The sequence below is a fragment of the Heliangelus exortis genome, chromosome 11, assembly GCF_036169615.1.
Source record: "Heliangelus exortis chromosome 11, bHelExo1.hap1, whole genome shotgun sequence".
NCBI lineage: Eukaryota > Metazoa > Chordata > Aves > Apodiformes > Trochilidae > Heliangelus > Heliangelus exortis.
This window is the reverse complement of record NC_092432.1, coordinates 5,247,733-5,263,595: the sequence shown is the minus strand read 5'-3', so window position 1 is coordinate 5,263,595 and position 15,863 is coordinate 5,247,733. Positions and strand designations below refer to the sequence as shown.

At 37.7% G+C, this 15,863-nt stretch overlaps 1 long non-coding RNA gene across 1 annotated transcript; it reads right to left on the bottom strand.

Annotated features, from left to right (window-relative positions):
- Positions 1-5,188: 5,188 nt before the first annotated feature.
- On the bottom strand, positions 5,189-13,971 carry LOC139801277 (uncharacterized). The gene is made up of 3 exons (XR_011728121.1): positions 13,924-13,971; positions 12,565-12,747; positions 5,189-5,444 (listed from the first exon to the last, which is right to left on the bottom strand). It is a non-coding gene; the product is annotated as an uncharacterized lncRNA (long non-coding RNA).
- Between the last annotated feature and the right edge of the window lie 1,892 nt (positions 13,972-15,863).

The following is a 15,863-nucleotide window of genomic DNA, read 5'->3' as shown; positions in this document are numbered from 1 at the left end:
CAAAACAAAGCAGTTCTAGAAACCACAATTTATGCTCTGGAATTGATGGAAGAATATTCTGATTTTTCATTTTCTTTCCAAACAGATTTCTTTCCAAGTTTAAAATGAAACCAACTCCAATATTTTGGCGAAGCTTTGGTTTTAATTCTAGAATTTTGACTATCATGTCCAAAACTCATCGATATGGGTACCTGAGCATAAATAAGATTTTTCTTCAAAGTCTCATTTTAAAGAAAAAAAATAAAAAACAACCTCACACAAAATAACACCAGTGTGTAGAGGCTGCTTACTGGCACTCTTACACGATGTTGGAGGATGCATGGGGGAGCTGCAGGCCTGGCATTTCATGTTGAGTGTTTGCAGAGGTACATCAGCCCCTAATCTGAGCAGGTAAATAGCAGTAAATTCACAGAGCCCATTTCACTAGTGTTAATGTTCTTGTGAATAGTAATAGCCCAGCCCCACTCCAGACACCCTTCAGGAGTGCAGTGATTTATGTGATATGGGAAAGGTCTATTCTCTTTGTTCAATATAAACCATAAACAAAATCCATCCAAACGACTATTATGAAAAGTAGCTTCACAATATTGCATGAATCTTTCCCCATCCTCTATCTTCTCTAAAGTTTATGCCTGCAAGATGGACTACTTGCATTGCAGGAACTCTATAGATTATCTCCATTACAGATTAAAGAGACTGTCTTTTTCCATGCCTCCTGCCTCCCCATTTGTTACCTCCTTAAATGAGTGAAGGATCTGTTGATTAAAGGGTTCTTTTCTCAGGAAACCACCATATTTGCAAACACAAATGCATATGTACATTCTAATGAATAATGAAGGTTATTTATTGCTTGTGCTTGAAATAATGGTTGATTTTGGAGTGCCTTTCATAAAACCCACATCAGAAAGTGTGTTATGTCCTGACATTTTCATTGCAGTTCAAGTAAAATAGTCCTCGGAAATTGTCTTGCTACCAAATTGCAATCATAAAGGCATGGCTTCAGACTTTGAGAATCACTTCAGATTGTGAACTTCTGGATAATATATAACATAAAGAGTTTAATTGAATCAGCCAGTTGGGTTTTTGCCCAGAAAAGTAGAAATTTAAATGCTGATGCAGCTTTAGCTTCCAATGACACCAGTCAGCACTCCTTAGATTGGATTGTAAATAATCTTATTTGAGGATATGCAGTGTGATAGGGATATACTTGTCTGTAAACTCGCTAGCAAAAGTAATTAAATAATTCCATTGTGTACTAAGACATATGAAAAATCACTGTCCCCCAAAGTAAGATCTGATAAGTGTTTACCAGCAGCTAGAACAAAATACTGACTTTTTAGCAACTTCTGATTTATGTTAGAGTTGCTAGGATGAAAAAACCCAAAATAATAAATCACAGCAACAGCAAGAGCTGATTCTCAACCACGTTTGAAGGTGCTTGTGGCAAATACCTTTCAGCCCACTTGGACAGCAATGCAAATCCACAGACTCAACACAGGCTTGGGTCACTTCACAGTGTTTAACAACTCATCTGGGTTGGTGTCCTGAACATCTCCAGTGAGGTGCTTCTATCTTCAGCTATGGCTGATAGAAACAAGAAAAAAAAATACAAATAGGTTTCCCACCTGATCCAGCATAAGGTGTTGCATCCATTCAAGCCCAAAAAGAGAATCTGGTCAGTGCTTTTTTCTGAAAACAATAATTACCCCCAACTCACAAGTATAACAAGAAATTTTATTTCCCAGAAGTTTCACACTTGCTTAATGAGAAATGCTTAAAGTGAAAATGGAACCATTTCAAACTCTACATTTAAGAATTTGTACTACTTTTAACACTTGCTTTTGCCTTTTTTTTCATTGTCAATATGAAAATGAAAATTAATAATTGAATGAATGGAGTAAATAGGAGAAAGTGGAGCAGAAGTTCAAAGAGTGAAAACCAAGTATGTTAAAAACCACAAAGCTGCATATTTTAAAAGTTTTTTTTTTTTTTTTTTACAGTTTAAAATACAATTATAGCATTGATCTACATTTTTTTTCAGAAAGCAAAAACCTGTGAAGGTTTTATGAAAGGTTACCATCATTCTCTGGTCTCCAAGTCCAGTGAGGTGTAGTCCCATGTTAGCATCTGATCTGAAGTACAAAGGAAAAAAGTTTCCTTACTCAGAGACAGCTTAGTTAGGAGGGGAGGTGATAATCCTTTTTACTATAGCTGCTAGGGTGTGTAGGGAGGCTAAATAACCTGTATTAAGTATGAATTAAGAATTCACACTTCAGCTGTTCTTGTTTCTCTACCCATACTACTACCTGCTATCTGAATGCTACAGCTGCCTTCATCCAGTCTGCTTCATGCTGTAGCAGCATCAGTCTATAGAAACTCAGTCCTGTGGGATAGACTGGGTCACTAATCCAATTCCACTGGATCTCTAAGAATTTCAGAAAATCTCAGGTATTTCACAAAATGACACGGAGCTCCTTCAGGACATTGAATGTCCCCTCCAGCGTGGGTACTTTGATGCTAAAATTGTTGTTTGTGGAAAAGTTGTGACACCAGAGACTATTGAGTTGTGATTTTTAAAGATCATGTTTCAGCTAGAATTATAAAAGTGGCAACTTTATGGATCTAGTAAAATTCTACTTGGAGTCATCTTCCTTTCTTAGCACAATCAACCACAGTTCCTGTTACAAATCAGAAACCACTCTACTTGGAAAATGGCTCCCTGTCATAATTGCTGAGAATATTTGGTTTTTGAAGCAACCACTCTTTTTCCCTTCTCTTGATTTTCATTAAAATGTAAAAAAATAGCTGTTTGTCACCATTCAAACTTTTTGTTTCTGTAAACTACAGTGAGAGCTCTCACCATACTTCATCAAGCTTCATTTTATAGTACCTTTATTTTATTTCCCTGCACAGTCTTTCTCTTTGTTTTCCTGTTGCCTTTTCCTTCTTGATGATTAGCACTATGCCTACAAGGAAGTAATCTGTAGCTGGTGCAAACTTCAATGCACTTGTTTCATCCAACTGAAGATAGGACCAGCCACATCTTTTGACAGAAACAGTCAAGATACCTTCAAAATATTAAATTTGCTAAAAGAAATATACATGCATCTCTCTTTTTAATTTATTTTTTTTTTTTTTTGTAGCTATCATCTTACAAAAAAACCCAAACCCAACAAAACACCTCTGAGGGCTGAAAATGTGATACACAAGAATGTAAGGACAGTGTGGCTCAGTCACCTTGGTCACTGCACAGGGTAAAGGCTCTCTGACCAAGGCAGTATGGCTGCATTATATTCATTTTCTTAGTAGTCAAGATGCCAGTAGGGACCAAAGAATTAGGGGAAAATTACACTAACTCTGCATTTTTTTCAAGGGAGAGAATTAGGCATACCTTCACCTGCCTCTCTGTAAAGTAATACTGACCCTTGTTTTACCACGAGTCTGTATCAAATGTAGCTCAGCCAGGATGGAGAGCCAGCACCCCTGCTTCTCCCCAAAACTTATTAGCCACCAGACCTACTTCAGCTCCAAAAAATGTGAATGTAGATCCAAAATCAACGGTGCAGATGGATTTGACTTCCATTAAATTCCATGGTAAAAAAAAAAAAACAAAACATGTATAGGGTTTAATTTAATTATGGGCATACAGCACTTGCAAAAAAAAAAAAAAAAAAAAAAAAAGCTTCATATTTGGATTTATGGAATTATTTTACTGAAAAAGAATTACGTTACATATTTAAATCCCTGGTGGCTACTAATGTTTTATTAAATACAGTGCAAATCCAGCTGCAACCATGCAATAAAAACCTCCAAGGGGCAAAAAAAGAGTGTTTTATATTTGATTTCTGCATGCAACAACTTGGTCTCCTGAATACAACCCATATGCCATTATGCTCTCTTTGACATTGATCTTTAGTGGGAACTCAATATGCTGAACCCCTGTTTAAATGTACAGAAGGAATATGGTAAAATTATGCACCACCTCTAAAATTCTGTATATCTGGCCCACTCACAAACCCAAACCCTGTTCTATTGTACAGAAATATTTAATGCTGGTTAATAAAATACACAGAAATTCAGTCTGTAGTAAAAGAAATATTATTTCATTGTACAACTTCAGGAAAAAACAATGGGAATCTGTGGAGAGTCACTCATAGTAATTAACTGAAGAGTAAATCCATTTGGATTTGTTGTTTTTGTCTTTGGTTAGGGTTTGTTTTTTGTTTTTTCTTTCACCAGGACATGCATTTTCACTCTCATGTGCCCAGGGTTTGAAAGGTTTACATTACATAAAATTAGGACCATATAAACTATGAGCTTCATCTGTTTTCTAATATGATTGCCCCTTCCCTTCAACAGAGTAGCCTAATTGATAGCCTCCATTGTATGCAATGCACGTCAATAAATACTGAACATGAATGTGAATCAATATTGTGTTAGTACTGGGATTAAGCAAGCTATTTTCTTCCTTCCCCGCCACCCCCTTTTTTTTTTTTTTTTTTTTTTTTTTGAGAACAGATGAGTAGAAGTAAATAAAATGACTGCTTGTCTGGAATTCTGCCTGGAGATTTGCATTTCCCTGTAGAAACACATCAGATGTCACCCTGGTCTCTAATACTTTGGCCCACTGTGGACAATGGGAGCAAACACCTCAGTGAACTGCTGGGAAGGACAGTTTTTTTCCATTAAAAAAACAGGGTGCTATTGCTGGGACAGAGAGATTTGATCTCAGGTATCTTTTTTTATTTCATTTTTTTCCCCTTTTTCGAGCTGCAAATTAGAGGACAATTTATGAGACCCTAGGCAATAATTTATAGAACCAATATTGACTGCTCTTGACCCTGTGTGGGTTTTTTTTTGCAGTCTAAACAGTGCCAAATCACTAAGATGACCCAATACCATGCCCAAATCCATAGACACCTGAGATATATTACACAAATTTTTTAAAGCATGGCAAAAATACAGCCCAGTGATAAATGACCAGAGTATTTTAGATCAGTTCGTTCAAAATGCAGAGCACAAAAAATTCAGCAAATCTCTAAGGTTTTAGGAAATGAAAAGTGTAAGAGGAGGTCTATAATGTTAGGACCTGTTATCCCTCAGATCAAAGTTCAGATCTAAGCCCAGAAAGACAGGAGCTTATAAAAAAAAAAAACCTCTGAGCCAGTCACTGCCCATAAACACTCAAGTGCTTCAGATGTAAGCTCACTTACTTGTTAAAGTGCTTGACATTTCTTTCCCTGCCCTTGGGGGAATTGCCTCTGCTTTCCGAGGGGTCACAACTCGTTATCCCGATGGTGACAGGTTGGTGAGGTTGGTGCAGAAACACCCTGTATCCTCCTGCCCCTTCCAACAGGTCCTGTTTAGTCCTGCCCTGCACCTCTTGCCTGCTTTGAGACCCAGGGTGATGATTTGGGGCTTGGGTTTTGTTTTTCCAACAGCTCCTAAGTGAAAATAAGTGTTTAAGAGACTTAGGAGTTTAAAGCAATTTTTTTTTTTTTCCCCCAGAAATGCTTAACTATAAAATCACCTCCAAAGACCTGATCTTCAAATGGGCTCAACACTAATGTAAATACTAAGGTTAATGGCCAATTTTTCTAAGGAACTAAACACTTCAAACTGGTGGCAATATTTGGTTTTGTGAGGGCTAGCTTTAGGATTAAATATGTTCATCATCAGAGTATTTATTTAGGAGGTAGGAACACTTCAGTATAAATCCTTTCTGTCCCAATTTTTTTTACAGATGCAAAATCTATGTCAACCACATCTGAAATGACTGTCCTAACCACAGGGCTTGGTAGGGAATAAATCTTTTTCCATATTGCCCTTGTAATTACTATTTTATACAGAATGCTTTCGTTAGAGAAGAGGCTGGTACACAGGTCTCCCATTTCACTGCCCTAATTGCACAATTACATAATCATTCCTGTACTTCCTTTAGCTGAGATTTTGGGTTGATTTCTTCCCATTACACAGAAATAAAATCCCTATTCTCAAACTAGATCTATAGGCATTTCTATACTGAATGTTAGTAAAAACTTTAAAATTCTATATATTTGAAGATACACCTGTATACAGATTTCCACATGCAAATGTGAATTTGCTAAGACTGCATGTTTTGTATGCAGAAATGCATAGCACACAAGAGGTAAAAAAATAATTGTAGTGACCTCTTAAATATGTGTGACATTTCTTGCAACTGAAATTATTTACCTCTATACATAAAAAGGGGGAAAGTACTATATTTTAAGAATGCATTTTGCTTATTGTTTTTCCAGTACCAGCAAACCGTTTCCAGATGAATTATAATTTCCTAGCTTGCATCTACAACATTTAATTTAAATGGTGGCTTGTGGAGAATGTATGGCTAAATCAAGTCTTCAGTTAGAGGGCTCAGCTTAATTTTCTGTGGCATCTTGTGTCACAATATGTCACATCAGTGTGGCTGCATGGGTGGATGGGACATTCTTAAAGAAGGCTTTGCTCTGAAACGGATTTTACTGAAAAGTCAAAAAAGCAGAAAAAAAAATCTTAATGAACTGGACGTCCGTGAGTCAAAGTGTTCTTATGGTTGATTACTGTACCAGTGGAGGAGTTTGGGGAGAAAAGAGAACTCAGGTTTGCACTACACAGTCAATTCATACAAACCTTTTGAATTCCAGTCATCACTGACAAAATCTCTTAACCTGGAATACTTACCCAAAATACCCAAGACATTAACAACCCTGCAAATTCCAACTTCTTCTATTTTTTTTTCTTTTTTATTTGCCTCCCACTCCTTTCCCCTTTGTTGCTATAGTAAAAATGTTTCTACTTTTCTACATCTGTCTGCTGTTGCCAACAAAACAGTGGAGAACAGGAGGTGATCTTTCTGTTTTCGTTCCAGCAGCCTGGCCCTGAATGAGTTTAATCGGCTGAGAAACGCGACTGAAAAGGGCTTTGCTACCCTTTCTAACTTCACTGAGCTCAGGCTTTCTGTAGCCCAGAGAGTGACACCCTATGCCTTATTTCACTGTGGATTATTTAGAATGCTTCAATTGTGACTTGTCAATGTGGTCTGGGGTAGATCAAGGCAAAACCTCCGACAAGAAAACAGCAATGCGAATATGATGTGACTGACTGCCACACAATGGCCTAATACCTCTTAATTTGGACTTTTAGCAATCGTTTACCATCCTTATGCCCTTGAAGATTCAAAATCCTCTCTTACAGAGAAGAAAAAAGTCCTTTTCTTTTTCTTCCCTCTCCCTCATTCCCCCCTCTACTCCCGCCCCATAACTCGAGTGTATTGATCAATGTCTCCATATGCATTTAATAGCTTTATTTCAAAGCACTTTACTCTTAAAAGCCCTCTCACCAAGGCAGACTATTGAAATACTGTGCAGGTGTAATTAAATGAGCCAATTTTTTGCCCTGGACTGTATCCCTGTTCTCTCTTTGGCATTAGAACTACAAGATGAGGTTTGGTCACTTCTTATCTCTGGGCAGTTGTGATTTTGGGTTTGTCTCTTCCTTTTTTTTCTTTTTTTAATTAAAAAAAATAATTAAAGTGAAATTAATTGGTTAAAGGTTAATAGATGTAGAGATTGATGTCCTCAGTAAGAATACTCCACCTGAAATGACAATGCAGGAGCCTTAATATATTACCAGCTAGTTATGCCTGTAATACACCCAGGAGTAACATGGCCAGGGCATCACTGAATGCCAAGTATCCTGTCACTTTGTTGTGGAGGCTGCTTCAAATTTTTTCAGTTACTGCTGAGTGCTTTGACTGCATTTGCAATCTTCACTAAGCCATAGAAAGAAATTACCCATTTATTTCACTTGGGAAGTTTTCACACAACAGTCTTCTGCTCACTTCAAGATCTAGAAAAACTGTTCAAAAACAGCATTTCAGAACATCAGTGTGAATAAATCTCCTGCGTCTCTACATAGATTGTTTCTGTTCTTTGTCAGGCACTTTCCACTAACACTTGTCTGCATCAAATTTTGCCCACAAAAAAAGCTGCAGGAGAGCCTTGTGGGCGCCCGTGCACATAGATTTTCACCAAAAGGGTTAGAAGGTCACTCAAAAGCTCTTTGCCATACGGGTGTCATCCAATGAAAACAGAGAAAAGTAGCTATGCATCTTAATCAGGCATCATGAATAGAAAATACTCAAAGCAACAGTCATGGCAAATAGCCTGTGATTAGCCCACAAGCTGAAATTGGACCACATAAACCACATGCCAAATTATTTTGAATTGTGAACGTATTTGTAAGAATCGGAATTTGTCAATAGTGAAGTCACAAGCAGAATAAAGGTATAAATTTCTCAGATAGATTGCTCACAAAGGATAGAGTGCAGAGCTACAACCTGGGATAGTATTGAACCCTATGACCTAGAGGTGAAGGGCTGGATAGCCCATAACCAATCACCTTTGGATTCAGTGTACTGGACTGTCTATTTGAAAATTAAACAAAGACCTAACTGTAGTAATTGTGTCACCTTATGTACTTAAAGTAATTTCCCCAGCTCAGCTCAATATCTGGAGGAGCAAATGGAGAACTTGCCTGTTTGTCACTTCTCTTCTCTGAGGCTTTACATCTTCTCATTTTTTTCTTCAGTGCTTTCCTACTACTCTTCACGAAAACATTGCAAAGTTCCTCAGAACAGGCAATAAAGTGCATAGGTAGCTGAACCAACAGAAATAAAACTAAAATAAGACCTTTGCACAAATGTGAAAAGGTGAGACAAAAAAACTCCCACCACCTTTGGACAGGTGTTTTCTGTAAGCATTGGTCTACTTTGGTTACACTGAAGTTATGGAGAAAATATATTTATTAGACAAATCACTGTTGTCATAGAATTACTTTATTTTTTAACTTTAAAAATCTGAAAACAAAACATGCTGTAATGGGTGTGGCATAATCAGGATGTGGGATAAATGTGACTCTCTAATTCTATATTATTGACTGACTAAAACCAAGTCTGTCCCAGAATGACCTAGGAGCAGTTACCTGCCCCTGCAGCTAGCATTGGCTGCTTGACAAAGGGATTTTATTCAGACTGTTTAGGTTTAGTACCTTCTTAGAGCACTACATAGGGTTTTCCAGTCCATGGAGAAAGTCAGACTTGGAAGCCCCTTCTTGCCCAAAACACCTGACAAGAGCCAAAGCTGTTTCTAAATGAGACACCAGGAGCATTGGTGCCACCTCTCCAAAGCAAATATGTCAGAGGCCTCAAGGACCTGTAAACCAGCAAGGCAGCAGGCTAGGGAAAGCATCAAGACTGATTCACAAGACATGGTAATAGAAAGTCTTCTCCAATTAATCCTATTTCACCCCACAGTTTGGCTTTGAGATAATTTCTTAATCTGGCAACTTCCCACCCTGGTGGAACAGACTAATAATAAGGGCCAAATTCTGCTAAATACACTTTTACTTTCTTGGAGCAGTTTAATTCACTTTGCTTCTATAAAACTATAGGCTCTTTCTACCTTTTTTTTCACTCCATTTAGTTAGATTTTGATTAGATTCTGATTTTTCAGACTGCTACTTTCCCAGCATATTCCAAGCTAACAAGTGACTTAAAGCAGAACGGAACCAGCTGTAAAGTCTCCTTCAAGACTAAAAATAACCCTTCCAACTAATTTTGCTTACATTACCTCCTTCAGCAGCAATTATTTGGTTTCATCCCAACCTTCCTACTTACCCATAATGACCATTGCCTTTGACATGGTTAGCTAAGAGTGGGTATTAATATGGATTTAATGTTGTTTCAGAAATTAGTGGAGCACCAAGGGTGCCAATGACCCTACTTTCACTTTGTACTTAAAATGTGTTGATCTGTGGTTTTTGGCTGCTGCTTCAATTTGACTTGAAGGTTGAAAGTAAACACATCACTCAAGCACATGGTGCATGAATTAAGGTCTTTCTGTCACCAGCCTCTGCTTTTTTTTCCCTACTCCCTGGGTCAGACACCCGAGTCCTCCCCTTTCCCCTTTTCCCTTTCCTCTCATGGGACCCTGGGGAAATATTTCTCTTGACATGAACTCCTGCATGGCTAACACCTGCAGTTCTTTCAGTGTACAATTCCATAGGGGAAGTTTTGCTTTTCTCTTTTTTTTTTTTTTTCCCCCTCTCCCCAGAAAATATTTGTCTAAGAATGATCAGATTTTTCCTAGCCACTCCAAACACAGAAACCTGTTGCATTTCCACCAGCAGAAAGCACACTGCTTGACATTGAATTCCCTTTGGCCAGAAGATCGTCTTCCAAAAAGGTCTACTTTAAAGGAACAGAGTCCATTTTTTAATCTGCAATATTATGGGTTGTGATGGAATTGGAGGCATAGCACAGTCAGGTTTTTCTGCCTCTCAGAATAATAAGACCTAATGTGGCAAATTTCTCTTGGCTTCCAGATACTAGAATGCATCTGACACATCTCTGACAAGTTTTCACCTTCAAGGGTTTGCTCTGTCAGAAACCTCCTTCTTAGAGGATGCTGGTTTTAACAACAAAAAGGATCATTGTTTCTTACAGCTTGAAGTAGATCCTTGAAAAAGAAATGAACTATGCTGTAAAAAAACTTTTCTTAGCGTATCTGTACCAGGGGCTTTTGCTTGCACAAATATGTTTCATGGAGTGTATGGTTGTTCTTTTTTTTTTTTGGATTTTACACACTAGCTGACATCTTTATTCCAGGGAACAAAATTAAGTGTAAAGCAAGCATTTCTGTCTACAGCATTTTCTTGGGGTCAGGGTTTCCAGGGAGTAATAGAAGGAGAAAGCTTCCTAAAGACATATCTTTGTGGAGTAGGGATGGGGGTTCCAATTTACTAGTCTTCATCTTATTGAGGGCAATAATTTCCCTGAAGACTTTATTGGCAGGGTATCACTGCAGAAAACGTTTGCTGCCGGCAACCCTATTATTTTCCATGAGAAATACAGTCCCGTGAGAAAGCACGTTCTCACTCTATTTCTGTGGGAAACACCAGGAGAAGAAGAATTCCAAATCCCGCGAGACTGAGCAACTGGAAACAACACCAAAAGCCTTCTTGTTTGTGTAACTTATTGCAAAAATATCAAAAGAGGGGGAAGAACATGTTTTCATAAAATTTTCACTTTGCGAGAGCTCAGTTTTTAAAAAACCCTGGATTTATATTTGACAGCCCAAAATCCCAAGGATGTTCAAGTCTATTTCAGTTGTCAATTTATGATCTTTAAAACATTTTTAAAATTGACTGAACCTTAACTACATCCTACCTCATCTTGTACTAGCCAAGTTTTACAGATGCCATCTTAAAAATCAATTCAAAGAACAGCCATAAACTTGAAAGCTTCCTATTTGAAGTGTATATGGCAGAATGCAATTTTGTTTAATTTTAAATGACAGAGATGTCAGCCTAAGAGAATATTTTAGAATATTAGTAGGAACAGTAAACTCATGTCTTGACACTTTTATGATATAATGGTATAATTCTCAGGGAAAAAATCACCACTGTCAGGATTTACACAAAAGCAGAACACATTTTACTTTTTCCTCAGTAAAGGAGTGACAAATGTATTACTAATTACACAATTACTTTACTATGTAGAACTGGTAATAAAACCCTTGACGTACTCTCAGAAAGTCTTCATTTCATTAAAAAAAAAAAAAAAAAAAAAAAAAGACAGGTTTCTTTTTTTTTTTTTTTTTTTTAATTACTATTACAAATATCCTGTTGAGGTTTCTGTCATGGGAGGCAGTTCAGTTCAGTGCCCTCTGCAATTAGAATACAAGAAGCACATTTGCAAGACCTGAGACAAATCCTCAAGTGGTGTAAATTCCTATCACTACCTCTTTGAGCAAGCTGAGAATTAGCCCTGAAGAAACATGATCAGCTCCTGGAACAGATCAAAACATAGGGGTTTCTGTTGCTTTGCGTCAATATTATTATATGTCTTTATTTTTCTGCATATGACAAGACAACTTCACATTAAGAAATAAATACATGACCTAACATAAACCACTCATACTCCAAGTCCAGATGAAACAGAAGTAGCATTAATAGGAAACATCCCTAATTTTGAAAATGTCCAGATCCTGAACCTACCTCTTTTTGCAAAAGTCTACAAAACTGAAAGTTAAGTCTTAATCCTTTACTTTGGGACTCCACGAAGCCCTGCTGAAAACCAGACCCTACTGTCCCTCTCTGCACAGCTGCTGTAAAGAATATTCCCAGGCAAAAAGAAGGACCAAAGCAATGCTAAGACAAACTGAGGAACTTGGTGTTGCTGTACAATAAATATAAATTCTCCCTAATTCCTCAAGGCCTGATCTAGCAAACCACTTATCTAGGCAGCTGACTTTAAGCACATGAGTAATCCCTTTGACTTGAAAGAATTACTCATGTGCTTAAAGTTAAACATAGTGCCCTGCTGTATTGGGACGTAGCCTCCAAAACGGCAGTGATTTAGTGATTAATTACAGCCTGCAGATGGAAAAGCCAGTTGGGTTAAACAAGAGTTGGCCCAACCCTTTGCCCTTCTCCAAAAACAAATCCGAAAAAAGGTCAAAAGAGTTTGGTTTAGGATGTACTTACCAAACTTTCAAACCTTTTGAGGACCATCCACCACTAGTAAAGGCTCTTGCATTGTACCCCTCTGGGAGTCCCATAGGCATAGTGGGTTGTAAACTCATTTTCCTAGATGGTCAGGCACGCGTGTGGGGGCCGGAATGAATGACAATGTAGCACGGCCAAAGCTGGTGTCCTGTGACCATGGAGCTTTTAATATGGAGGCAAGGGAATCAGGATTAAGAATTGCAGCTGCTAAGATGCTAAACCCCGCATACAGCTCCTATGGCTCAGATGTTATCAAGCGTAAAATCTTTTGAATAAAGCCTTACATGGGGGCACCATTGTAAAATGCTTTCCCAGTTAAAGCCTTTAGGTAGTGGTAAGAGGGAAAAAGGTTGTATTTTGTCATATTATTTTCAGTAATATGTCAAAGGCCACTGAAATCCATTCCCATTAATTTTAAAGGACTTTCCATGGTAAAAATAATGCTCCGTAAAAGCACTATAATGAAACTGCTGTTTAAACCATTCCACTCCTCTAAGGATACCCTGCAACTAATTTTCTTCTGTGAGACAATATTATCCAAATTCCTGTGTTCACTTCCACTCCAGAACTCAAAGTCAAATAGGTTTCTAATTAAAAGGTCTGAAGGAGTGGGTGTGATTTTGGAGTAATTTTTGCTATATTGCCTGTTTATGTTCACTTATATCTAATCCAGATTCCTGCTCTTTGATATTTACGTCACTCTTAGTATGACATTGGCATGAAATTCTAATCCCAGCACTGCCACTAACTGGAGCTGTGACTGTGAGTATATTTCATCTTGGAAATGGCATGAGGGAAAAAAAAACACAGTATGTATTATATCCGTTAAGGAAAAATATGATGTTATATTTATTTAGAAAACTGACACAGGATTTCTGTGTCCAATAGCCAAATGGATTAGTAAATGCAGGTAAAGGCTCCCCGTCAGGGGTGTAAGATTAATCTCTTTTGTTAGAATTCTGTTCATCTAAATGCTCTGATTCTGTCCATGTGTGCCTTCTCAAAATATCAGTGTTGCTCCCTACACCAATGAGTTTCCAATTTACGAACTCGTTTCCACTGAAACAATTTCAGGTTCCTGGATCTGAAAAGTCATTATCACACCGAGACCTAAACTATTCCCTGAAATGCCTTAAATTATTCCAAGCAAGTCCAATATTCCAGGATATTTGTTACCTAAACTGAAGTTGTCTCCAGTAGGATATATCCTGTTGGTTTTCCTTACCAGAGTCATCCTGGTTGTGCATGGATTGCCATTTTCCAGGGTTAGAAGCTGGTCTCCAAGGAACAAATGCTGGTCATTGACCCACTCTAGAGGTGTCTACATTAACTACTCACCTTGTATTAATTCACAGCCTGTGTCACCCTCACTTAGGTGTATTTAGCAGAAACACAAGGCAAACAAACAAAAATGCTAACCTGCCTAGAATTTTCTCTATGCTAACAGAAAATAAAAGGTCTATGGCAGAAAACTTCCTCCATATAGCAGAGCATAATAGAGATTATCTAGCATGGAAACTCAAAAAACAGCACAGCCTCTGACATTTTGTCCTTAAATATTCTTGACTTTTTCAATGTTCACTTTCCTGTCAAAAACATACAGAATTTTGCCTCATGCACAAATATCAAAATGGTTTTCAATTTCAATGGGTTTATACAGTTTTGTTGACTAAGAAAAACAACCAAATAGAAAATCAAGGCCACAGGTTTCCAAGACTGAGACCACAGTGTGTAAAAACACCTCTGCAATGAGAATAACATCAACAGCAGTTGCTGACTCCTGGAAAAGTTAAACTACCAGCAACCACATGGGTAGAAACACCATCAAAAAGAGGAGACATTAGGAGACAGAAGAAATGGACTGGCAAGGGTAATTAGAAGTCTGGAGATGAGGAGACTGAAGTAGTGAGAAAAAACAAGGAACTAATTGTGTTGGGTTTTTTTCTTTATTTGTTTTGAGAAAGAAATGGGTGGGAAAATAAAAGGCTCCTGCATTGGGTCTGTCCCTCCTTATTCAGGAGGCACATGGCCCATTTGAAGGATTAACTGTCTGTTTGTAAACTGTCATGTTTTGATATTAAGCCATTTTTAGCTGCAGCTTGGCCAAGTGATGTGGATGCATCTGCTACCCCATAACTCAGCCATGACTACTATTGTGCTTTGCAGAGAGCACCACACCTGAATTGGCATCTCCCATGCCAGCTTCCCTCCCTCCTGAGATTTGCATTGAGTTTAGGGGATTATCACACCTTAAAATGCAGGCTTTGTAAACAAAGAGTAAAAATAGTCATCACTAAAGCAGCACAGTAATGCTTTATGCAGCTGAAAAACAGCAGTGGGAATGTTAGGTAGCACGCCTTTCTCAGGAGCTATTTTTAAACATATCTAGTGGTTTTTTGGACAGTATGAGAAGTTTCAGTCTATGCTGTTGACTAATAGGCTATAAAACCTCATATTCGTACAACACCAAAAAAAATTTTCATTTTTGTGATCCCTAAAAGAGCTAAAAAGCCACTACAAACAACCACATAAATGGCCTTTTCTTGATTTTTCCAGAACTGCACATAGCTTGCTAGATAGAGCCACCTGAATCAAAATCTGTTGAAGTCAATAAAAATATTTCCATTAACTTCAGTGAAAACTACAATTGGCCTAAAAATGACCCATTATGTGAGGCAAACTTGCCCTCTGAGTTCCAGCCAGATCTAATTTTAAAAGAGCTTGACTGTAAATCATCACTCATTCTTCTAGAAGCTGTGAAGAAAAAGGCTTCTTTATTTTTTAGCTCAGATTCATCAGGTCCAAGATCTAACACAGGAATTACCACATATGATGAGCAACTACTAAGCAGCTTTTCTTTTGCATTACTTCTGTCCTCTGCACTGCATAAAATCAAGCTCTTGGTGTTTGAGGATGGGTTGGTTGCAGGTTTTTATAACATTAGTATCTTACTCTATTTTATTGGCAGCAATTTTTTTCGTAAGGACCAGTATGGATTCTTGACAGTCCCACCATTTCCTAAGTAATATCAGCACTATTATGTATTCTAGTAGCACAAAAGAGAAAAAAAAACCAACCACAAAACAAAACAAACAAATAAAAAACCAGCTGATTTTTAGTACTATTTAGCACGATATTTTAAGGGAAGCAATAACAAGTCTCGTGTAAATCTATAAAAGAATGCAGTTGTTAAATCTGTGAGAATATCTGATTTAGCCAACAGTTTTTACACAGATTATCTGTTAGCTGCCATTTCTAACAAACCATGTTACGAGATC